The sequence below is a fragment of the Panthera leo genome, chromosome B1, assembly GCF_018350215.1.
Source record: "Panthera leo isolate Ple1 chromosome B1, P.leo_Ple1_pat1.1, whole genome shotgun sequence".
In the NCBI taxonomy this organism is placed as follows: domain Eukaryota; kingdom Metazoa; phylum Chordata; class Mammalia; order Carnivora; family Felidae; genus Panthera; species Panthera leo.
Window position 1 is genome coordinate 131,227,583 of NC_056682.1, and position 26,720 is coordinate 131,254,302.

The window sequence follows — 26,720 nt, forward strand, 5'->3', positions numbered from 1 at the left end:
ATGAGCACTGTTAAATAATTTTTTGTGTTTTGTGTTTTTATGGAGGATGTTGGTGATCTCAGCAGATGGAGAAGGCTGGGAATTTGGACTAGGGAAACTACCTTGGTTTATGGGCCTGACTCAGAAAAAAAGTAATAGTGTCTGAAAGAATGGGCAAATTTTGTTACATAGAGCTCACATCTTTAAAGTGGAGGGAAGGTAGAACAGACTTAGAAGTGAATGAGGCAAGACAGTCTCTAGATGGTGGTTCTATTTGAATTTTTTTTTATTTGAGAGAGAAAGAGAGAGATAGAATGCATGAGTGGGGGAGAGTGAGAGAGAGAGAGAGAGAGAGAGAGAAAATCTTAATCAGGCTCCATGCTCAGTGCGAGTCCATTGCATGACTGTGGGATCATGACCTGGGCCAAAATCAAAGTCAGATGCTCAACTGACTGAGGATGGTGGTTATATTTAAAACTACATGCTAGTTGCATTCTCTTTCCAGGAGATCTATCTAATTTAGAGCTGGATTCCACCCAATTACCAGAAAAAATTGCACCTAAGTACCATCATCCCACTGCCATTGGATAAAAAGGGCTGGCAAGAGCTAAGAAGGGTCAGGGTCTCAAACAAGCATGCTGGAGTGCCAGCGAATGCAGCTTTACTAAAAAACCAGGCAGAAGTAGGACCATACGAATGAAGAGAACATGATAGAGAACAGAGAGGAAGGTTGATCATCATTGCAGATATGGTGGTTCATGGTCCACCTTAGTCATTCCATGTCAAATGTGGAAATTCAATGAGATTATTTCCACATGTCACCAGCTACAGGATGTGAGTCTATTGCCTGTCTTGGTCAGAGCTGGCTTCAGGACTAGAGAGCTGGAGGGTATGTAGTGAAAAGCCTGAGTTCTGTGGCAACATGGAGCAAGAAAAGGCAAAGACTTCAAACCTCTCCAGTCAAAATATATATTCGACACTAGCTTATCTGTCTATCAATAATCTTTTTTTTTTTTTTTTTTCATTAGAAGAAAGTACTAACTCCTCCTTTGGTTCCTTTCTTCCAGCATTAGAACAGATTTCTGAGCCTTTGGTCTAATACCAAATGAAATGGTTAATTGATGTTTAGGCATCATTGTGTTTAGCGGTCATATGAAAAAAAGTACCTTCAAACACTAGAATCATCCCCGGTGATAATGACCCTGTTATGAGAGCTGCCATGAGGGAACAGCTCCCAGGTCAAATGCAAAATGGTGAAATGTCATGCCAAATGCATACTATATGCATTGTTATTTCTGTATTTCTCTCACTACCTCTCCCCAATACTATGTATGTATGTATGTTGATGTAAATTAAATGTACATATGAACTGTTGGCACTCTACTGCTTTCGTTTCATTAGTTATATTCCAATTCCTTTTCCTGATGTTACACCCTAGATAAGTTAAGAGAACCAACTCTGGAGACCCATTGCTAGTTTGGTCAATGAGATTTTTAATAGAGACTTAGGATAGACCATAATCTCAATGGCAAATATTTTTTCAATACTTAGCCAATATTGTTTTTTGTATCTACCGTGTGCTAGGAACTGTGCCAGGCGCTCAACATAAACCAAGAAAAAATTCCTGTTCAGAAAGAAATTACAGTCTAAGAGTGGTAAGTGGAGAGGCACACAAGTAAATAGGCAATGAAATATCAAGAGATAAACAGGAAGGTGTTTTATGAACACAAAGTAGAAGTACTTAACTCAATCCTGGGGACTCAAATAACCTTTCCAGGAGAAATGGCTTTACCGGAGACATGAAAATTAAGTAAGTATTAGCCAAATGAAGGAGGTAGATATGGGGCAGTAAATCATGCCAGAGGGAACAACTTGTAAGAAAGCACTCCCTACATTTAAGGGACTATATCAAGCAGTCAGTGGAATGTATCAAGCAGTCAATCAAATTCTCTTTCCTGGGAAGTTTGAATGCAATTTGTGCAGAGGAAAAAAAAGGGTTCAGATAATAGTTGTGTAGGCAGAGAAGCAGAAAAGAAGCATTTAGAAAGTTCTTCAGAGTCTTCAGAAGGAGAAGCAACAGCAGATGGCTGCTTCTAAAGGGACAATGTGACCAAGTCACCAGAGAGCTTCACACTGGACCAGAAGCATCACTGTTGATCACAGGGTCTGCTGCTGTATCCTGAGCAATATATACCGTTTTCCATGCAGCTATTACAAGAGCCTATAAGAACTCTTCAGTTGTGGGAGGCAATCCCAACTTGAAAATAATTAACCAATGTAAAATTCAGTGGTGGAGCTTGAATTCAAGCATGGCTGAATGTAATGGTTTAAATTATATCACCAGAAAAAGAACTCCTCACTTTCTCTCCATCTCCCAGCTCTGCTTTCCTTTCCTTTCCTTTCCTTTGTCTTCATGTCTCCCTCATACAAACTGTCTACAAATGGCCTCCATTAACAGTTCCAGTTTACATTATACCTAGTCAGGAGACCCATCTTTCCCAAGAGTTCTAGTAATAGTTTGGGTCTTGTACCCATCCATGATCCAATTACTGTGACCAGGAACAGGTGGTTCTCCTATTGCTCTAAGTAAGACATACTATTTACCCCTTGGTCAGGGTCAGCCCCACCTAGTCACATGGACTGAGTTATGTAGCTCTTCAATGGAAAATTGAGATGTAGTCATTAGCAAGGGGTGAATGGAAGTCAAGAAGACAGAGACAGCAGGTGTCTGGCATAGATGGTTCCCTGCATCCTTATTTCCTGGTGCACTTTAAACAAGTTTCCAGTAGCTGAGGTGAACTGAGCATGATTTTTGTTCCTTATAGCCCAAAAGCACCTAGCAAAAATAATCACTGGAACACAGTCCTGTATGAAATAGACTTTCACATGTATGACATGCAGGTTTTAAATAGAAGGTGGCTATCCACAAGTGTACGTGGCTAAAATGGCCAGATGAAGAACCAAATCCTTCCACATTGCATACCCGTGACAACAGTGTAGACACAACCCCAGTTGTCAGAGCCTGAAGCCATTTAGGACTCTTCCTTCATCTTAAAGTTAGCTAGAAATCTTTTGTGATGAAATGATTGCTCCATCTTCTCTCACTTTAATTAGAGTAGTTGATTTTCAAAATGCCTAGCGCAACAGCTGGAGCAGAGTCAATTCTTTAAAAAACTGTTGGCCTTAAGTTCCACAAATGTTAACAATCAACAGGTGATGTGCTACGTTTGATAATAAAAAATGGTATAATACAAAGACTTGGTTCTCATGAAACTCTGAGTGTATTCAGGAGAAAAAACATGAATTGTAGTACAGTGTTTTATTAACTACGACAAGGATGGATACTTCATACAGATGTATCACAGAGGAGGAAGTAATTAAATAGAAGAATGGGTGGTTTTGGCAAGTGTTCCTGAAGGAAGCGAAAGCTAACTCAAATTTTGATAGGTGAATAGGAATTTGATAAGCAGCTATGAGGAAAGGGCACTTCCGGGGGGGGTGGGTGGAGGGCACAATCAAAGCAAAGTCATGGTGTCGCAGAACAATCTACTAGTGTGATAAAAACTATTACAGAAATAGAAAATGTGAGTTTAGGGAGCAGCAAGAGATGATGTCAGTAGGACAAGCAGTGATCCGAGTGTCTCTTATGCAATCAATTGAGCAAGCCTAGCTTAAGAATATTCCAGATAGAGATAATCTAAACATTTGGCAATAGGACATTGATTAAATATACAGTGGAATACTAAGTAGGCAAAAGATGATGCTGCAGAAGGCTACTTAGCATCAGAAGAGGGGGAACCGGAAGTTGGGTAGGGAGGGACGGAAGGAGGAGAGGGGGGAGGGAGGGAGGAAAATAAGTAGGAACCTAACTTATACGGCTTGCTAGGGTCTTCCAGAAATCCAGATGCAGGCAGGGAACCTCCAAACAGACCTGAATGTGAGTCACAGTCACTTTCAGTGTCTGTGAAAGATATTGCTAAGGGATGATCCTAGGGCCGACCTTCCTTCTCCCTTACTAACAGAACCTCAATTTTGATTGGGGCACCAGGATTTTTTCTAGACAACCTAGAAAAATCAAGGCAGGTCCATTCCTCCTTGCTAGGGGCCCATTTTCAGAGTCTTCCTGGGTGATTTGGTGACTGAATTCTGGCCAACTATTTGGGACTAGGAGAGTGGGTTCTGGAAAATGTTTTTCTTCCATGAAAAAAAAAAATGGAGGTTCCCTTTTCCACAGGAATTCTTTTCTTCCTGTTGTAGAAGAGGAAAAAAATATTTTCCTTCTATCCTCCTAACTTCTCCAGCTGAAGCCCTATAGACAGAGAAAGACAAATTAAGACAGGAAAAAGAAACCGAATTTATTTACCTGTGCGTTGTGCATAGATCCAGTAGAAACTCAGTGATGTATGACTCAAATGGGTGGGCTTATCTTAATAAAGAGCCATCATTTTGTAGAGAAATGACCAGACAAAGGAAAAGGGGGTATAGGCTTTTAGGGGCAGCAAACTGTGGCAAGGTAAATGTATGAGGGGAACCTAATGAAAGCCAAGGGTTATTTTAGTAAGATTGGTTCACAGACCCATCTTGGGGCTGGCTCTCCATCTTTTTCATGGCCACAAGACTTCCCAGGAAAGGGGCTTATAGCAGTCCTCATTTCTCAGAAGTTTTCTTTTAGTCTGATAAGGAAAGCTCCAAGAAGGCTTTCTTATGCATCTGTTGACTCCTATTTGCCTCCAGCTCAAAACTGGACATATGACAAAATGACATATTTTGCAGTGGCATATTCAGATCCCCTACATTGTTTTGAATGTGGTTTGTAATGATAGAATTTTTTTTTTAGTTTAGTTATTTTGAGAAAGAGAGTACATGCATGTGCACGAGCAGGGGAGGGGCAGAGGGAGAGGGAGACAGAGGACCCCAAGCAGGTTCCACATTGTCAGCACAGAGCCTGATGTGGGTCTCAGTCCGACAAACCTGTGAGATCATGACCTGAGCCAAGATGAAGAGTCAGATGCTTAAGAGACTGAGCCACCCAGGTGCCCTGTAATAAAATAATTTTTGTAGTGATGGCAGCCTTCTTGTAACCATGCAGTGGTAAGTCTATTTAGAACCCAGTACTGGGCAGAATGCAGGGATATAAAAGAAATAGGTGGCTCAGTCGGTTAAGTGTCCGATTTCAGCTCAGGTCATGATCTCATGGTTCATGGGTTTGAGCCCCACATTGGTCTCTTTGCTGACAGTTCAGAGCCTGGAGCCTACTTCATATTCTGTGTCTCCCTCTCTCTCTTTCCCTCCCCCACATGTGCTCTGTCTCTCTCTTTATCAAGAATAAATAAACATTAAAAAAGATTTTTTAATAAATAAATAAAAGAAATAGAAGTTATAGTCCCTGAGACCAAAAGCCTATAATCCAGAGTGTCAAGACATGTGCACATGAATTAACAGAACACTTACAAAACAACTTACAGTATTAGTCAGTGCTAACTAGCATGGAATTGACGGCAGCCCTCCAGAATTCACTGTTGTTAACTCTGTCCTGCCAATGTTTCTTGCCAATCCAGCTAGATGGATGAAGCTTTTAGGAAAGATGTGACATTTAGAGAGGATTCTAGTCTCAAATTCTTATCTTTTTAAAATATATTGCTGCCCCTATTTAAACATGACTAACAGCTTTCACTCAGAAAGGGAATAGTCTATCAAAAAAAAAAGCATCGGGCCAGACATTGGGCTTCAGTCTTGGTAAAGGCACTTTTAGCTGTTGGACATCAGGAAGGTCATTTAAACATCTGGGATTTTCGTTCCTGATTTCTAAATTGGAGATAATGATCCATCCGACAATATTTCCTGAGCACTTAATAAGTGTTGGACACTATTTTAGGCGATAAGGATATAGCAGTGAACTAGAGATGAAGTCCCTGCCCTCATAAACAGTAGATATCAATAAACAAATATATACTCTATCAAGATACAGTAGTGGGCCCAATGGAAAAACATAGAGCAGGGGTAAGGAAGATAAAAGAATGGCACATGTAAGTGGGAAGGGGAGCTGCAATTTTACATAGAATGGTCAAGAACACCACTTTGATAAGAGACTTGCATTTCCTTCCTTGTGTGTTGCATGCGCATGCACAGGCCTGCTTTTCTGGGGGCTTACGGGAGGAAGTCAAGTGACTGAAAATATGTAAAAAGTGCTTGGTAAATTATTCTATGTGAACATAAGGGGTTATTATCAGTGTTATTATTGCAGGGGAAGTCTAAACTCCTTAGTTGGACATTTAAGATCCTAAGCAACACAACCTTTCCAACCCACCTTTCCAGTTTTGTATCTACTCTCCAGTATTAGTCTAACTTCCAGATTTATCTAATTTACTTGGCAATTAATCATACACCATCTCATGTGGCTTCTCCTATTATTTCTTCTGTTTAAATCCTTTATTATTTCACTTTTCAGAAATTCTGTGCCCCAATAATATGATAAACTTCTCTATATCAGAGTTTTTCTATAAATGTCTTGAGCATAAAAGGTGTTCAATAATTTTTATTGATTTTGTTTGACATACTGGTTTACTGTTTCTCATCACTTCAAAAACCATCACTTGGTTTGGAATTGAAGTTACACTCGATTTTGTCTGAGTTTTGAATTGCATTATTTATCCTAGAAGCAGATATTTGAGAAGCAGAATTTTGAACAATTCTGTATTGTTAAAGAGGGCCTTTAACAGCAGTTAGGACTTCCCCTAAGGATTACCTCAGTGTCATTCAGACCAATAAGGTATGGTAGAAACTGTTAAGATAAGTACCAATCGAGGTTTCAGTAGGCATAATAATAATCTTCCAAAAATATCTAATCCTAATCTCTGGGACCTATGAATATGTTACCTTACATGACAAAAGGCCCTTCATGGATGTGATTAAGTTAAGGATCTTGAAATGGAGAGATTCTTCTGGATTATCTGGGTGCACCCAAGGTAATCACAATGGTCACAAGCCAGGGAATATAGGCTGTCTCCAGAAACTGGGACCAATAAGGAAGGAAAAGATTATCCCCTCAGAGCCTCCAGAAGGAATGCATAGCCCTGCTGGTCCTTTGATTTTAGCCCTGTAAGACCTATTTTCAGACTTTCAATTTCCAGAACTGTAAGCTAATACATTTGTGTTATATCAAGCTACTGAATTTGCAGTAATTTGTTACAGCATCAGTAGGAACTACCCACGTGGCATAGTAAAAACAACCTTGAATTAGAGATCTGTCACAGTCTAGCCACTACTGCCTGCATATTAATTGTTAACCTCAGGAAACTCAGTCCACCTCAGTTTTCTTTCCTGTAACATGAAATTATTCTTGCCTTACAGTGTTGTTATAAAGACAGATAAAATTATTTATGTGCTCGCTTTGTAAAGTGTTTTGTGTTACATACGTCAGGTGTAAAACTTTAAGCTTTTCTTAATGAGGGTGAGAACTGGAATGGAAGATATCTGTCCTTGGTGCACCAACGCCTTCGATATTATACCATAGCCACCCCTGTTGTTTTGGAAGGGGATAGCCACCCAGCACATTGTCACAACCATCTCTCCACAACCAAATTGAACATGATGAACTGATTACAGTATTCTCTGACTAGGAGCCAAGATACAACCATAGAGTCCTTCTTAACCCACCTTCAGAGAGCTGCTATGGGGCGCCTGGATGGCTCAGTTGGTTAGGCATCTGACTTCAGCTCAGGTCATGATTTCACAGTCCTTGGGTTCGAGCCCTGTGTTGGGCTCTATGCTGACAGCTCAGAGCCTGGTGCCTGTTGCGGATTCTGTGTCTCCTTCTCTCTCTGCCCCTCCCCTGCTTGTGCTCTGTCGCGCTGTGTCTCAAAAATAAAAAAGAATTTAAAAAAAGTTGTTATCAACCAACTAGAGCTAGGGTGAAATAATTTAATTCAAATCCCTGGTCTAGTAGGTTAGAAAGTTTGGTTCCTTGGCCAACAGCATGGACATCACTGTGAGCTTCTTAGCAATGCCCACATAAGACCTACATAATCAGAATCTTCATTACAACAAGATCCTTGGGTGAGTCCTGTGTACTAGTTCAGAGGACATATTTTGGAGTGGGTTGAATCCTGGCTGTGCAGGTTACTAGGGTGTGGCCTCAACCAAAGTGTCTAAATCATGGAAGCCTGTTTTCTTGCCTATACAGTGGAGAACAATACCCACCCCCCTGAGTTGCTGTGGAACTCAGAGAAGGCACATATAAGGCCTTTTACATAGTGCCTGCCAACAATATTCAGTTAATAACAGTTATTTTCCTTGTATCATTTGCAGCATCTCTAGCTGTTAACCATACTACACATCCATACAGTACTACCGGAGCCACTTGGCAGGGACGATTTTCAAAGCCATCCACGCCCATCAGTGGGGGTGGGGGAGAGGGAAGAAGGACAAGAAAACCGTCCGCAATGCCATCTCCAAATACGCAGGAGACTGTCCGTTTTGCAACACATGTGAAACGTCGGGGAGTTCCTTGTTCTCAGATTTTCGCTGCACGTGGCTTTATTAGAAACCGTCTGCTAGAGTCTAGACACATACATGGAGTCTGGTGACCTGTGGGAAGGAGCAACGGCCAGAATTCCTGCCGAGTCGCTCTGGGCCCTAGTCCTCTACCTTAGTCTCCTTAACTTTCCACCTGCCGCTGGTCACCTTGCAGCAGAACGCTGACCCTCCAGCCGCTGCCCCGCTACCCCCCACCCCCCTGCCGCGCTGCAAGTAGCCGCTGCAAACCCTTCCCGGGGGACCTGGAAGGCTGGGCTGGGGTGCGGCGGGGGCGGAGCTCGGCGCCCTGCTGCCGCCGCCACCGCCGCCGCTGCCTGCGAAGCTGCAGCCCCTTCCCCGGATGCTCCGGCCCGGCGGCGCTGCCCTCCGTGGACAGGTGGGCGCATCCCGGGCCTGACGGAGGAGCAGTCGGGCACGTGAACTCCCACCTCCAATTTGGCTCCGTGCCGGGCGGCGGCGGCTGCAGCCCCGCGGTGGGGGCGGCCCCCGCGGTCTCCGCCCGGCTCCTGCGCGCCGCCTCTGCTCTTTGCATAGTAATTTCAGTTCCTGCGAGCACCCAGCTAGCTCCCGGAACGGGGCGAAAAAGGACCGCCGCTCCGGAGCCCGCCGGAGCTATCCGTGTGGCGCCGAGAGCCGCCGCTTGGGATATGCGACGGGAAACCCCCGCCACAGCGCAGGCAGCGGCCCCGCGGCGCCGGGGAGAGCCCAGCGAGAGCAGGTAGGCGACCGGCGGCCGCGGGAGGAGACGCCCCCCTGCGCCACCTCTGCCCGGCGTCCAGCCCGGGAGACCGGAGCTTTGTGGTGTGCTCGGTACCGCCGGGGGTATGGATTCGGTCCCACATTTTGCCCGCTGATCGTTTGCCTGTTGCTCTTGTCCCCATCCCGTCCTGCGCTCCAGGAGGGGCCGTCTTTCTCGCAGGTGATGAATTTCTCTGCAAGGTCATTGCTCCCTTAGGCTCTGGCTTTGAAGGTAAATGGGAGACGAAGCCTGTTTGTTCTTGTTCTTGGGCTGGGAGGCGTGGGGATTATAATCCATCAGGTCTGCACACTGTGAATATCCAAATAGGGGTGTGTGTGTGTGTGTGTGTGTGTGTGTGTGTGTGTGTGTGTGTTTGGCAATACTATACTTGTATTTTTCTCATTTTCCCATGTCTATTTTCTTTAGAGTCAAAACGCTGTAGTTTTCATATATTTCATATGTGTGTGTATATACATGTATGTGTGCGTTTATCCACATACACACTTGCATATATAGTTTATCTTGAGACAAGTGGAGAGAGAAGGAGGGGAGGCAGAGGTTGATAAAGGGAAATCATTGTAGAGACCTGTTCAGCATGTAGAGGTGAACTTTGGAACCACATTAAGTCAGGGTAGAGACTAGAGGCTATAAAGGGTTCTGTAGAGATGGATCTTAGGAAAAAATCTGAAGAACACTGCCAGCCGATATACACACAACAGATTTTCACGCTATCCAGGCAGATCTAAAAGATAGATGCAAAATTTCAGACACAACAGTGGACTATAAAAGAGGGGGTGCAGGGGAAGAGGGGTTCTTGGACACTGGGAAGTGAATTTTGGGTGGTGGGAAGGCAGCAAACAGCCGTCGGGTTTGAAGGGCCTCCTGGAGAAGCAGTGGGAGAAATCTCTGCTTGGAGTGTAGGCAGTTCAAGGTTAAGATGATGTGAATGTCCAGAAAGCAGCAGAGGCAGTGGGGAAAAGGCAAGGGTTGGAGGAGGAGGGGAGAAAGCAGCTCAGAGTCACCGAGAAGCAAGCACCTTTTATTAAGGGGATCTTCCTGTTAAAGCAAACCTGGATATGCTCCATGGCAATATTTTTCACAACACATTTGTGAAAGAACCATCAGTCCGTGTCTTCATTTTATTTTTGCGGGGAATCTGGGTCATGATAGGACTGAAAGAAACTGAAGTGTTTACAACCCCAGCAAGATTTGGGGAGAGAGTTGATTAAGGCTTAGTCTCATGAAATATTTACACATCTCTCGCGTGGGCTTTTGTTTGCTCTTGTTGGTGCTGCTGCATATTTTACTTTGATAATGCTTTGAGTGTACTTCTCTTGAATGTGCTTATTTTCCAGTTATAAACTATTCTTTATTTTCCATTGTGTTCACCATTGGCCTGCCCTGAGCCTGGGAATAAAGACACATGAGTCACAGCATAAAGAAGAAAATCTGCTCTGTTGCTATCTGCGAATGACAGGAGTTTGTATTAGAGAATGTTCTTTAAATAGAATCACCAAGAGCACTTTTTAAGTTTTTATGTGTTGGGTGGGGGGCGAGGAAATGGGTTGTTGATTCATAAACAGGAAAAAAGAGTAGTAATCGCCATTGCAAGTCTAGATGTTATATCACTGGGATTTATTTTGGAAACAGAGCAGAGGAACTCACGCTGAGCCACGTACAGTGTGTTGTGGTGTGGTGAGGCTTCACCTAATCATTAACTAGACTTTTATGAAAATGATGAGAAAAAAAAAAAAAAAAAAAGCATGGCTTCATATGGGAAGTGGAGGCCTGAAACATGACCTGAATCGGATCAGTCTCAACTGGAGGTCGGGGTGAGGTCCAACAAGCCATTTTGAAATTTGGGTATTTTTTAATTGCCTCAATACACTTGCCTTAATTATTTGTCCCTGCAACATTTTCTTGACTGTGCCTCAGATATACTTATGGGATATAGGTCTCCTTCACTGTATGAATTCCCAGTCAAAAAACCTACAACTTATGGGGGAGCATTAAAATGTCCGTCATGGAATCCAAAATCATAAAAGATTGGGAGTCAGGACACACAGTTCCAGCCCCAGCTCACGTGTGAGTTCTTTCAGTGCTAGCAATTTCTGCCCTCTGTGCACTCATTCATTGATTCATTCATGCAATCAACCTTGTTTATCTAGAACTCACCATGGTCCTCGTCTGTGGAATAGAAGACTGAGCGAGACACAGCCTCTGCTGGCAGAACTGGGCAGGGAGTGAGTACCACCTGGTTCAGTGCTTGACAGGGCCTGTAGACCATGCTGCGGAAGTCAGGTTGTGGAGGTAGAGAGGACGAGGACTGTGTGCAGAGACCTGAAGAACAAGAGGAACTAGTTTGGTAAAGAGGAGAGAGAGGAGCAGTCCTGGTACAGGGGCCAAAACATGAAGAGGCCCAGGAATAACAGGTAGCTCTGGGTGGGTGAAAAACTGAGAGAAGATGGAGACGGGAAGATGAGTGTGAAAGGAAGCAGACCCACCCTCACACTGAAGTCCGGCAGGGCCACTAACTCATCTGGTCATGACCGTAAACCGTTTGACCTGGGTAAGTTAGGTACATGCATATCCAGGGAGGCTCTATGTTGTTCACATCACCCAATGTTATACCCTTCAAATATCTAGAAACGCTATTCACTAATTTTTTTTAACGTTTATTTATTATTGAGAGACAGAGCGTGAGCGGGGGAGGAGCGGAGAGAGAGAGGGAGACACAGAATCTGAAGCAGGTTCCAGGCTCCAAGGTGTCAGCACAGAGCCCGACGCAGGGCTCGAACTCACAAACCTCGAGATCATGACCTGAGCCGAAGTGAGACGCTTAACCGACTGAACCCCCCTATTCGCTAATTTGTAAGAACCTGATTAAAAAGGAGACGTACCCTTGAAAAAGTCATAATCCTCTATGTCTCAATTTCTTCATCCATGAAATGTCTACCCCCTACTTTGCCTATTGTGAGAATAAAAGGGAATGAGAGAACGGAGATTGGAGTTTTATAGGAGGCAGGAGATCTTATTTTTATGACAACAGTGCTCAGGGCAAAAAGATGGAAAGTACTGTATATGCCAGGGATTAATTGTCCCCAATGACCCAAAAGGCAAAAGTATGATGGTTTGAAAAAGTGGATGAAAAAAAAAAAAATAATTCCGAAACATGTACTAAAGAGAGCCAAAAGGTCTCACACAATTTTTAAATTATGTCTTAAGTGAGGGAAATGTATATAGCAACCCCATGGTAATCAGTAAGTGCCCTTCTAGAACTGGTCACAACCCATTGTGAAGTCAGTTTACTGGGTCTGATGGCATTTTTATTTTCAAAAAATGAAGTAGAGTAAAACAGAATAGAAAGGTAAGTATAGTTCATGGAACTTTTTGATTAAATATATGTTTATATGTATATATACACATCTGACTATGATGTAGATTGTATATCTTATTATGCATCATGTTCCAAAAAGTCCAAAAGCCAATGCTTTAAGTGACACAAAGAAGAGATGCTTCCCGTTTGTCAGACCCCAAGAGTCAACAGGAAATCTGATACACAAGCATTTACACAATATTCTGAAAGGCAGAACTGCCTTGAGAAAGGCAAGACATTATGACTTACCATTCATGACATGAATGGTAAGTCATGACACTAAAGTCAGATGAGAAAGAGATCCTTGGGGACTGCATTAATCTAGAAAGGCTTCAAGGAGAAGGTGGAATGTGAGCTAGTTTATGAAAGATGAATGTATATGGGTGGGCAGTGCAGAAGGAGTGGTGATATAGAAGGAAGAAGTAAAGAATGAGGCAGGGTAGTGTGAGCTTTATTTAAGAAACATTTAGAAAAGAAAATGAGTATCGAGGTGGGGGGAGAGAATCACAGCAGGATTTCTGTTTAGACTAAAATATTAGCCGAGAGTTGTTACTTTGAATATAAGATTTCTTTTCCTAATACTACTCCATTAAGAAAATCTAGTCAGCATGGCCATAACATCATAAATCTGTCATTTCCTGCCTTTAAAAAACTCTCATTTGCAATAATTTACTGGCTAGGCCTTGTTTCAGTTGAATTCAATGAAGTATTGAAATTACGCGATATACCACATTGTAGCATGAGCATTTCGTTTCCCAGAACACAAGTACCATCATTGGCACAGAGGGGCAAGGGTGATCAAGTGACTGTCACAAATCCAGCAAACCTTTCTATTCTCTCCTACAAGTCTCCTTTCCTGTGTGCCTCGTAGGTATAAACCCCCGTGTTAGAAACCAACAGCTTCTTGAAGATGAATCAGACCACTTGGTACTCATAACCCCAAAAGAAGGGGCAGAACCTGCCAGATTTTATTTTTCAGTTGCTCTATGACTTGTTCAGCATTTTAGTAAAATGTTTAAGTACGTTTGCATGCATTTTGAGAAATTAACATCAGTGTGTTTTGCTGCAACCCGAGCTATTAGGAGATAAAATCAGAGGAGAATGTCTTCATTTGTGTTTTTTAAAACGTTTGGTGGGCTTCTTTCAGCTCTTGCTACCTTTCCTATGGAATAGAACAACATTATGATATTAATACCCTTTTGAAAACAGTTATACCTTCAACCAGAAGAACAGTGCCAGTTAAAACAGAGACTCGGGTACCCAAATTAGTTGATTTGGAGTTCAGTCAAATATGGAGATTCACTTTTCTATAAAGATGTCCTGAACTCCTTTTTCATCTTCCTTCATCAGAATCTTTAGATTAGTGATAAGCTAGCTTTGTTGCATAAGAGTCAAGTCCGGAATAACAAAAACATTTAGAGGGTGCATTTGAATTGAAAAGACTTTATTGAATTTCATGGGGGAAAATGTATATGAGCTTACAATTTAGATTACTTACTGTCTTGAATGCCAGTGAGAAAAATTTTCACAGCTTTTTATTTGGGCTTATTGGAGTTGCCAGCACAATAACAGCTTTCTGATTTTTCATGTCTATAATTAGATCGTCGGTTTTATTTTAAAGCTGGCAGAATAATTGGGGGCCTGAATTATTATTACCAGGTAATAATAACGGACCCTTAGCTGGAAGGCTAAATGCTGTGACCTATTGAATCTGAATCCGAATCTAAATGTAGGGCTTGGAAATCTATATTTTATGATGGTCCTAAAATGATTCCAATAGCCAGGCTTGAACACCACTGTTCAGTCTTGCCCTTACTTACAGGGGAGAAAAAAGATAACAGGTGAGCCCCAGATGAGTGAATAATGTGTCCTCATGATTGTTAAAGCTGGGGCTAAAACCTGGACCTCTTCTTTCTAATTCTCTACCGATTTTCTGCTGAGGGGGGAAGGAATGGGGTCTGAAGAGAGGATATGAATGGCTCCAGAGTGGTGGGGGGAAGGGAATCTAATTATTCCTGCAGCCCTTCCTCCGAAATTGAGAGTCAATGCTGTGAGCCTTTCTAAGTGACAACGCAGTGATCTCTGTCCCAGAGGTCTGATGTGGCAGAAAAATTGTGGGCATCAGCTGTGCAATCTGAGGCAGGGAGCCTTCTTGGACTTACTTACACACCAGATTCCACTTAAACATGTTAATTCTTGGGTCTTAAACCCGGTGGATACCGAAGCCAACCCTACTGCTTTAGTCAGTAGTCACAGCTTGTGACACTTGCAGAACCAAGCAAACCTTGAAAAAACTCAAGGCTAGAGAGTAACAGTTCACAGTCACAGGCACCTCCAGGGACCTCAGCACTCTTGCTAATTCAGTAACAGACAGCTGGACAGAGAGCTCCAGTGCTCCTTAAAAGATCACATTTCCATCTACTAATTTTCTGGAGAAAAGGAGTTGCAGAGGATCCTTTTTTAAGCCTGAATTGCAAATTGTCCAGCAAAGTGGAAGATCTAGTTCAAGGGGAGTAATCAAGATGTTTTATGGGGATAGACTCTTGATTGTTTTTTCAGCATATTGATTTCTAAATAGTCTAAAATTAAAACAATCATATTGTGTCTATGGGAGACTCTTCTCTTTTTTATAATGTACAACTCTGGGTAAATTAAATGCTTGAGGGAGCTAAACATTTGTGTTCACTATATTTTCTGAGTAATCAGAGCATCTTTTTTTGTTTCAATTCTTGTTGACAATTTTTTTTCTAAAATGTTATAGTCTGTGCCTATGTGTCTGCCTTAATAAGTACACTATAGCAGATATCATCGGGATTCAGAATTTTGCATCAGCTCCAGATTTTTATCCCAAATCATGTCTGTGTAGGACAGGACTGCTGAATATAATATAGACATTTTTAATCATCTTTCTTCTTTTTTAGTCTGATATGAATTTGCTTTCTCCTGATACACTTCTCAAAAATTGTTGTTCAAGGGGCACCTGGGTGGCTCAGTCAATTAAGCGTCCAACTTCGGCTTAGGTCATGATCTCACAGTTCATGAGTTCAAGCCCCACAATCAGGTTCTCTGCTGTTAGCACAGAACCTGCTTCAGATCCTCTGTTCCCCTCTCTCTCCACCCCTACCCCGCTCTCTCTCTCAAAAATAAACATTAATTTTTTTTAATTGTTCAAAATGCAAGATATAATTGATTCATCATGGAGTCCACTTTGTTGGACTTTGGTCATTGCCTTTACCATTACATCATTTTGGAATGCTCAATCCTTCATCCTAAATTAGCTTCTCAATCCCCTCAAAACATGGTTTAGAGATCAATTATTTCAGTAAACCCTCCGTGATTCTTATGCCCTGTCTCTAACTACTTTCTTATACAGAGCATGAATTTTTAATTTACACTTGGTAATATTTTTTTTCTAAGCACGGCTTTCTTTGAATACTACAAATTATTTCTCCTTGAAAAATACAGGTAAAAATGAAGCAACTAGAATTTTAATGCTAATGAGGATTTTAATCAGTGCGAAGGTTAATAAATGGATATGCATTTTCCCTTGCATCCTTGAATGAGTAGAAATTGCTTCTGACAAATGAGTGTGGAGGTTTGGTCTTGTTTTCATGTTGAACATGTTCCGAAAGCAGTCACCGAACAGAAATCTGTCAATGTCAGGGTTAGGGGCTGAGCTCTCATTAAGTGAAAATGCCTATGCAATCTCCTTTCACATGGGGATGATTTTGTGTCTACACGTATAGATACTCAGAGCAGAAGAATCCTTTGCCATGAGCATCTGAGAGACCCGATACATTTCACTTAACGTGGCCAGACCTCAGGTTTGAAGATGTATATACCAGGTCAGAAATTAAAAACTGGCACAGTTTGTGGGCCCAGCAGGAAGATCATGTTTTATTTGACTCGCAGGTATTTATTTTTCATTAAGGCAATATTTAAAACTTAAGAGATATATTATAAAAAATGAGACACTGATACATACTCTCTGGGTAGAAGCTAAGTAACAGTATGTGCTACATCTTTATTTCATTATAGTCTCCACTACTCCCTACTGTCTCTCTGACACTGAGGCTTCATAGAAGCCACTTGTGCTCAACAACTTCAGTTAATAGGGATTGAGTTTGTGATGTTTTGTAAGTATCCCTGGGCCCTCCAGTGCTGTGACTGTACTCATGAAACTGATGTGACTCTACAAAGTAGAGAGATCATTGTGGTCAATGTCGTTGACTCCCGTAAACTATCACGAGAGTCTAAAAAGTTTCCATCATCAAAACATGCAGATGCTGCAAAAGGTTAATGAATACAAACTGGGTTGACGTGGTCTGTTAGTAAGAGAAGAGTGAATTTTTCAGTTTGCTTATTTTTTACCGTACCACTTTTGGCAGCAAGCAAACAAAATCAACCCCCCGTAGAACAGTTCATTTCTTCTTTAACCAATAACTACAATTTTACATCAGATTGCTTTATGTGTGTTTAAATACACCATATCTTTATGTTACATACGACTCTTTAGGTATATGCCAAACTTGCCTAGCCTCCTGAAAGCCCAAAGCATATCTCAGTCTTTCAGGTAATGGTGAGGTCTATTTCGTAGGCTTGGCAATTGAGAACCAACTGTCAGAAGTAGTATCAACTCTTATCCCAGTTTGTGTCTGTGTCTGTACAGCTGAGAAATGTGCATCTAACAATGGCAGTTGGCTGTGCTTTTAACTCATCCCTGAGATCACTACACAGTGTGGCCACTGGATTGTGTGGAACTCGTCTGTTACTAGGGCTGACAATGCGCTGACTGTGTCATAGTTGATCATTCACATTAGAAGTAAAGGCATATGCCCTTCTGAGACAATAGGATGAAAACCTCAGGCAGATCTCGAAAATAGAGAAAGCTCTTAATTAATAGCTCTCTGAAATCACTTTCTTTCTCAACTACCGCTGCCACTTTCCTTCCTCGTGCACACTTTGCTGCGTACCACCCCCACACTGTGCCTCCCACCTCGCTTCTAAAAACATCCTCACATCAAATTATTAATCCCAAAGTGTCGGTGCTTCACCATCTTCACTCTAAGAAGACGGGGCTGAGAATAGTATCGGTGGAAGCCAACAGAGGACACGGGGCTACATTGATTCTGTGCTTTCTTTGGACAGAGTGCATTTCCATGTAGAATGATGTCCGTGTCTTCATAACACCTAAAATGTATTGATAACATGTAAGAGACCATAGGTGTTAAAATTCTTTAGGGATCAAGGTAATTTTTTTCTTAGTGATTTGAAATAACATAAACTTAGTTACACTAAAACTTTCGTGCTCTTATGAAGAACTGTTCTATTTCCCTGGTGGTTATTTGGATGTCTAAAATTGTAATGATGGGTTTTTAAAGATCATCCCTCACTACTTTTGAGTAGTGAGTCTAACTCTCAGAGAGGGATGATAAAAGTTAATAATGTGAGCTTGATGGATTGGGGATATGTCAGCTACTTCTGCTTTGCAAATGAAATAAAAGCATTCCTCAAACTGGAAATAGGATTTTATTTAGGAGATGAAGTATAGAATGTGAAAGGGGACCGGCTGAAGCTCTGATTTGAGGAAGATAGATGCTTGGATCATTTAATAAATTTGTATCGAGTACTTGATATATATGTTAGGCCCTGTGCTATGTGCTAGGGATTCAAAAATGAATAAAACATAATCTGAACTCTCAAATAATTCCCAGACTCCTGGCCTACATAAACATATTAATAAATATGCTCAGCAGCATTAGAGTGGGTTCTTTTCCTGGTGAGGTTCCTTGGGAATTCCCCTACAGCCTAACAACCAGGCTTCTTTCTCTGTCCCAAACAGACCTCTCTCTTCCTTCCTCTAGGCCCTAGCAATTCACTTAATTTCCGTTCCCCTTCAGAGCTTCGCCACCTGCTCACCACACCTGGGGTCCTTTCTTCCAGCCAGGCCAGCTCGAAAACTGGAGGAAGCCTTTCCCACACTACACTTCCTTAATGTCGTCAAAAATGAAATGGTAGACATATGTATTTTCAACTTCATCTTGTTAAAAACAACTAAGAAACAGAGGGGAGCAAATGTGACCAAGATAGGGAAGGTGTAAGATTAAGAAATCTTCCAGGTTTCTGTGGACAGCTAGTTTATATACTGTAGGAAATTTCCTCCCCGTGAAAATACCAGAACCTCAATGTAACTTCATCGCCCCTCATTTTTTTCTATTCAAGAAAACATCTACAAATGCAAGTGAGATAAATGAGAGTAACATTATTATAAAAATTACTTTATCATCGAGATCAACATAACTGACATTACAGAAAACTGCTCTAAATTAGTCTTTTAATAAATCATTTGCTGTCATTGGTACTTTACCATTGCTTATAAATGGTTTGTAATATGCTAGTGTATTTTAAGACAAGTGAAAGGCTGCCATTTGGGATTATTAGACTCGCGAGGATCACCTTCACCCTTGGAAGATGATCTTGAATCAGAGCATTATTGGGTAATATACCCATTTCGGAGTACTGAAAACACTTGGGGTTTTCATAGTTGTTGGGTGAAATACCCTCTGCCTTCATGCTATCCTTTTTTCCTAACATGGTGCTTATCACTCTTTCCTGGTCTTCCTCTTCAGGGTTAAGACCCTAGAGTTTAAGTGGTAAATCACATCTCTGGATTGCCTGGTGAGTGATTCCATTTTTGTGTATTCACTCCTGCTGAGAAGAGAACTTTCTTGCTTTGCTGCCCAGAAGGTAGCAGCACAGGGGAAATAAGAGAAGAGGCAGTACCTAGATTTCAGAACTAAGGATGGTAAGTGAGAAAGAATGAAAAACCAACCAAACACGTAGGGAAGAGGAATTTAGTTGAGGTAAATGAGGATCAAGAGCCTAAGGGAACCACTCAGGGCACTTTTGCTATCTTGGTTCTAGGGCATAAGAGAACCCTAGTACATTTCTCTTCATCCATTTGCTTTCCACTGTAAGGAAATGGGTGATGAGTAGACTACAAATCTGTCCAGTTAATGAACTCAGATTCTTTCAAAACTTCATTCTTTAGCCTTTTCTGCTAGTGACATCCTGCTAAACCCATTTCTCATTTAAACAAATCTATGAGATTTGTACTTTTACTTCCCCCATTTTAGAGATGAGGAAACAGATTAAAAACTTGCCAAAGGTCCCTCAGATAGTATCTGACTCAACTGTGTGTAGATTCAGAGTTGTCTAACTTCAAAGGTCACAAGCTTCACTTCACTACTATACCACACTGTAATGTATTAACATTATTATTATTACCACTGGGTCAAAAGCAGAGGAATAGGTTGGATTTTATAGCCTGATTTCTCCTATCTCAAATTTCATTTTGTGTTGCTGAAAAACCAAACTGAAAGCTTATAAATCAGAGATAAGACTTTTTTTTTTAAGCAAACAGAGTGAGTTCAAGGACAAACAAACATTTTAGGTTAAAACTTTATAAATCATTGTATAGGCGGTTAAACTGAAAAATAAAAATGTTTATCAAAATATCCAGGTGACACATATGTTCAGCAAACAACATTTCTTTGTTTCTCAAGAGAAAAACAAATACCTATCAGATAGTCACGTGCATACACACGTGCGCACACACACACATATAAGGAGAAAAACAAAGCATGTGTCTGTGTTTAGCCCTACCTGTGGACTTTGGACTTAGACACTATTTATAGAACTAGTGTTTCCGTGATTGATGTTTTAATCATAGATACTCATTTACTTATGAAAGTTGAGCAATTCCTCATTTTAGCTGGCAGCTAAGTGTTCTAGTTCAAATTAAAGGCTGAAAAAAAGACAGTCTATGTACAGAAGGCTCATTTGAGACAAGCTCCTTCTTAAGACCATATTCCTAATAAATTAATGATAGTTGACAGGTAGATGAATATATATTATCTCTATCCATTTTAAAGATGAAAATCCACTAATTGTTTTTAAAGCCATGACTTCTGCCTTAATTTATTTTTTTGTTCCTTAATAAGCAATTGGTTTTTTTCTAGTTAAAAAAAAAAATAGGCAGAAGTCACCTGCAGGCATTGATCTTATTACTGGACTCTTGTCATCAATCTGGAATGTGTTTACCACAAACAACACTTCATGTTGTTTCAGAATCCAAATGCTTTGTTCCAGGGGATGGCATGGCAAAGTGCACTAGTTTTCAAAATGCAGAAGATTTTGATCAGTGACCTGTAAGATGATCTTAGATGGTATACAGATTTACTTTTTATTTTAATAGTTATGAATTTGTTTTATTTCAGAAATGTATTGGGGCGCCTGGGTGGCTCAGTCAGTTAAGCGTCTGACTTTGGCTCAGGTCATGATCTTGCGGCTTGTGGGTTTGAGCCCCGCATCGGGCTCTGTGCTGACAGCATGGAGCCTGGAGCCTGCTTCAGATTCTGTGTTTCCCTCTCTCTCTGTACCCCTCCTCATTCACAGTCTGTCTCTCTCTCTCTCTCAAAAATAAATAGACATTAAAAAAAATTTGAAATATACTAAGAATAAATTTAAAGTATATTTTAAAAATATAGCCTATAATGTATTTAGCATATGGTATATTTTTAAATTTATTTTAAAATAAATTTATATTTAATATTTTTTAAATATACCATATACTAAATACACCATATGCTGCTATATGTAAAATACATTACTAGCACATCAAAACTGTTACTTTGCAGAGAGAGCATTTCTTAAGACTAGGTTAATATTTTCAGCTAGTGCACCAATTAAAGTCAATTGAATAAAAAGCATTAAGTAAAAAATAGTTTAGATAAGAAGCACCATAAGGCAAAAATCATGAAAGTGACACACACATGTCACAATCTGTGAAAATGGTACTTGAAGTCATGTCATTACCCAAGGCACCTCAGGTTCTTTCTAGAAATGAACAGTTTGGTCCAGAAATTCCTAAGAACAATTCTAGTTTTAATGTCCAGGTTTTTAAAATGGTCTTTCATTTTTTTCTTCTCTCTTGGGCCTCTTTTTTTTTCTGGATTTGGAGTCTCTTCAGCCTTTTCTGGAACTTGGAGATGCCCTTCTTATCCCCCTCCTCTCCATTGCCACCAATAATTTATGCATTCAGTTGTTCACACATGTATTCATGGAACAAACATACTGTGGAGAATTTCCATAGTAGGTTTTGTTGTAGACACACAAGAAAGCTACAGGTCTGTACTCTCTGACTTCTGTGTAAATGAATCTACATGTCCGTGGTTCCCATTAAAATGAAAGTCATTGAAAGCCCTGGACTTCTGCCATATTTTTTTCTTTGTATTTCCTAAATGATTAAGAGATCTTCGTTAGAAAGTCCCTTCATTGATAAAACACATTGTCAAGGCTCATATTACAAATTTAAAACATGTGTTATCCAAATCCTAAATAGGATTATACATGAGAGTGGACAAAAGGGGTTTGTACATTTCATAGTTAGAAAGGTCCAATTCTTGAGCTATTTTGAATACAAAGGGAAAAATTAGTATGGTCACAATTTTTTTAAAAGTTTATTTTTGAGAAAGAGAGAGAGAGACAGAGAGAGTGTGAACAGGGGAGAGGCAGAGATAGAGGGAGACACAGAATCCAATGCAGGCTACAGGCTCTGAGCTGTCAGCCCAGAGACCAACACAGGGCTTGAACTCCCAAACTTTGAGATCATGACCTGAGCTGATCATGACACTTAACTAACTAAGGCACCCAGGAGCCCCAGTACTGATTTTTGAGTACAGGCTAATGCATCTTTGGTCAGTTAGAAATTTTTGCAAATTTCAGTGAAATGCAAAATTTTAGCACTTATCAGGTTTTTTTTTAAAATCAGTTACTTCAAGGGAGGAGTTGAGTTTCAGCGGCATTTATTGTTTTTCTATATAGTTTACCCCCTGGCAAGTGGTTAAGGTATAACTATTATTATGCCTACTTTTCTCTGGAATTTGTCCTTGAGAAACATTGTGAAAATGTTGTAAAGCACCCAGATGTGGTGAGTATAAATTGTCACCACTATCTATGTAATGTCAATAGAGCTGTTTTATGCTTGCCAACAATTCATAAGATTTTTCTATACTGATGAAAAGGATATAGCTGTGGTTTCCTGCTGGAGTTTCTATATAATAGTGAGACAAGCATCAGAGGATGCAGTTGGTTGTGGTCGCTTGCTCACACACTGCTGCTCTTTTCTTTTTTGTAAAAAAACAGGAAGCTGAAATTTGCTCTTTACGTAGTTCAGCCAGTGTTTAATAAGGTCTTATCTATGTGCTAATATGTAAGGATGTAAAGATGAAAAGAGGCTTCTCCACCTTTAAAGACCATAAAATCTTACTATTAAGAAATATTAAAGAGTTTGAAACTCTTGGAACAGTATTTATCTGCTCTCAATACACATAAAGTGTGATAAAAATGGATTACTTGAAATCGTTTCCAAATTTGTAGTTTATGTTTTACTATGAGTAGATCCAACTTTCCAAGTGTCACATTAAAACGTATTTTGAAGAAACAACTAGTTGGCTCAGGTGGGGTTTTTTTTGTTGTTGGTGGTGGTGTTGTTTTGAGAGACCATGCATGAGAACCGGAAGGAGGGGCGGAAGGGGAAAGAGAGAGAGAGAGAGAGAGAGAGAGAGAGTCTTAAACAGGCTCCAGGCTCAGTGCACAGCCAACGTGGGGCTCCATCCCACGAACCTGGGATCATGATCTGAGCTGAAATCAAGAGTCATACCCTCAACCAACTAAACCACCCAGGCACCCCATCATAATTTTTTTTCTAATGTTTATTTATTTTTGAGACAATGCGAGAGACAGAGTGCAACCAGTGGAGGGGCAGACAGAGGGAGACACAGAATCTGAAGCGGGCTCCAGGCTCCGAGCTGTCAGCCCAGAGCCCGACGCGGGGCTCAAACTCACGAACCGTGATATCATGAGATCATGACCCAAGCCGAAGTCAGACGCTTAACCGCTTAACCGACTGAGCCACTCAGGTGCCTCTATCATAATTTTTTTTTTTTTTTAAGTCAGGCACAAAAAGACCATTTGTAACCAAGTGCATATTCTGAATAGAAACAATTTATGGAAGCGATATCAGTTAGGAAAGCAGTAACGGTACGGTGGATGTAGAATAATGGATTTATCATAAGTGTTAGACCTTACATAATCATGGGAGCTTATAAAAAGTTCTATGGGAAGCAGTTGTTCTGCATCTGATATTGGGCCTGCGGTGATCGTAGGCTAACAGAGCCAGCAGTGGGAAAGAAAAGCTGGATGTGAAGTGGAACAGGGACAATCTGGAACCCGCAAGACAAACTGGAACACAGAAAGACAAAACAGAATCCCCGCTGGACTCCTGTCTCCTCCAACCACAGCCACCTGGGAAAACCGTGAAAGGGGCTCACCCTTCTCACTGCAGAGCTGTTGACAGACCTTGGGCAGAGGCTGAGAGAGAGGGTCTGGTGGGAGGTGCGGACCTGCGGCCTGGCTGCTGCCTGAGGTCACTGAGGTGAGCCAGGAGATCAGCGCCCAGCCGCCCAGCCGCTGTTGCACCACAGGGCTCTTCCAAGCCGAATAATGCTAATGCCCCACTTCTGCCACCAAATATCACAGAGATTTCCCTTGTAGCCAACTATACTGAAGAAGTATTTAGCGAAGGGAATTCCGGGAATGGATTTCCATCTGAGCTAAGCTTCGTACAAAACCACCCCGGAAACTAGCCAATAGAAAGAGAAATGTCTAAGGTTAGAAAGCCCCTTGTTTTTGAGTTCTGCAAGAATGCTTTCCATTAAAGGGCTCAGAGTCCAGTCTACGCATAGATTATACTTAAGACATTTTCTTCTATAGACTTATACAAATTTTCTTCTCTATGTACAACTGTAAGTTGTTGGTTTACTTCCATTCAAAAACTAAAGTTGCAGAAAGAGTGATATATAAAAACAGGTTCCAAGATTCATGTCGTTTACGCCACTGAGTTCATCTCTTCAAAATATAAATCATCTTGCATTATAAAAGTTAATGAGATTAACTCTGCTCGTGGCTGGATGATGCAAGGTGAACATCTTTCTGCCACAATAGATTCCAAACTCCATGTTTAGATTTCTGTAGGTGCTACGGAAAGTTAATATGATACAAAGTTACAGAAAAACAGAAGCTGGTTAGAAAGAAGCTGCTTTCCCAATGTTTTGTATTTATTTTGTTTTGAGACTCTTGCACGCAAGGATGCATGCACTGGTGCCATATGAAGTGGTGAGCTTTCTAATGGTGCAACTATTCAACCAGATGTTATAGTCAGGATACTGGCAATGACTGGGAGGTTGGCCCGTGGCACTTCAAAGACACATTCACTTTTGAAATTGAGTCTTTATCAGTGACTCTCAACCTCTTTTTTTTGCCCCAACTCACTTGATAAATGATGATTACAGTTTCCCCCTGTAATTCCAATTTTTCCTCTCACCTAAAAAGCACATTGAAGTGCAAGTAAGTGACAAAAACAAAAACAAAACAAAAACCCATTTTTAAAAAAATGGGCAGAGGGTCTGAAAAGACATTTTTCCAAAGAAGAGATACAGATGACTGACAGGTGCTAGTCATGACTAATCATTAGGGAAATACAAACCACAATGAGATGACCTCACACCTGTTAGAATGGCTATTATCAAAAAAGGCAAGCAATAACAAACATTGGTAAGGATGTAGAGAAAAGGAAACCCTTGTGCAGCATTGGTGAGAATGTAAACTGGTGCAGTCCCTGTGGAAAACACTATGGAGCTTCCTCAAAACTTTAAATTAAAAATAGAAGTACCATATGACCCAGCAGTTCCACTTCTGAGTATTTATCTGAAGGAAATGAAAACACTTGAAAAGATATTTGCACTGCCATGGTCACTACAGCGTTATTCGCAATAGTCAAGGTAAGAAACTTAAGTGTCATTAATGGATGAATGGGTAAAGCAAATGTGATTACACACACACACACACACACACACACACAAACTTGTAGTTATGAAATAAATTGGCTCCAGGGGTATAATGTACAGCATGGTGACTATAGTGAATAACACTGTGTTGAATATTTGAAAGTTGGTGAGAGAGTAAGTATCTTAAAAGTTCTCATCACAAGAAAGAAATTGTAACAGTATGGTGATGGACGTTAACTAGACACTGTTGTGATCATTTTCACATTATATACAAAATATCGAATCATTATGTTGTACATCTGAAATGACTATAATGATATATGTCAATTATAGCTCATTTTTTAAAAAAAAATGCAAGTAAGTGATATAATTTGTAAAATAAATAGGTCATAATCTCTTACTAAAGTACTAGTAAGAAAAATCTCGTTTTTTATGTTGGCACAAGAAATCTGTTACTCAAATATTTCACCACCCTAACCATATTTTCTAATTTGCCCTTTGATAAAGCAGGAAAACTGAAATCCATAATCTAGACAAATATCCCCCAAAACAAATGAAAGTTTTGGGGGATATACAATATCTGTGAGAAGGGAGGAAAGTGCACAATTTTATTAAAATTCCTATGGCATAAAACAATTGATAAAATTGGGCAAACGATATTATGTTTTGGATACATTAGTTGTGTCATTATGTGTTGATCAAATCTGATCATATAGGAGCATTTATTTAAGTAGCATGTGTTATTTCCTGTTGTTGCAAATCCCCACACTTGAGGTGGGTTGGCAGCACATTATATATACGAAAATGGCTAAGACTTGTTCCTTACCCACAAAGGAATCCTTAATCTAGTGGGAGGGATAATACAAAGATCCAAGTGAAGGGGGAGGAGGACATATTGAGTGTGGCCTTAGTGTGGAAGTGGAAATATTATGGTTCTAAAAGATGAAATCTTAAAATCCTATCTCACGCTATATAGATCTAGAAGGGCAAAGAAAAAAAAAGAAAAAAACAAGTCTTGAGAAAACCAAGCGTTGGTAAGGATGTGAAGCAACTAGACCTCTGACTCATTCTGTGGAAAGCATTTTGGCAGTTTCTTATAAAATTGAACATTCACTTACCATGTGACCTGCCGATTTCACTCCCATTTACCTAAGCAATACGAAAACCTATGGTAACCCAAGAA

General features: G+C 40.7%; 1 protein-coding gene across 1 annotated transcript in view; it reads left to right on the forward strand.

The window, feature by feature from the left end:
• The first annotated feature begins 9,150 nt into the window (after window positions 1-9,150).
• The window catches only part of GPRIN3 (GPRIN family member 3), a 60,733-nt gene continuing 43,163 nt past the window's right edge, over window positions 9,151-26,720 (forward strand). The window contains exon 1 of the mRNA XM_042935903.1: window positions 9,151-9,232. The gene's annotated coding sequence lies outside the window, so the exon portion shown is untranslated. The remainder of the gene's footprint in view (window positions 9,233-26,720) is intronic.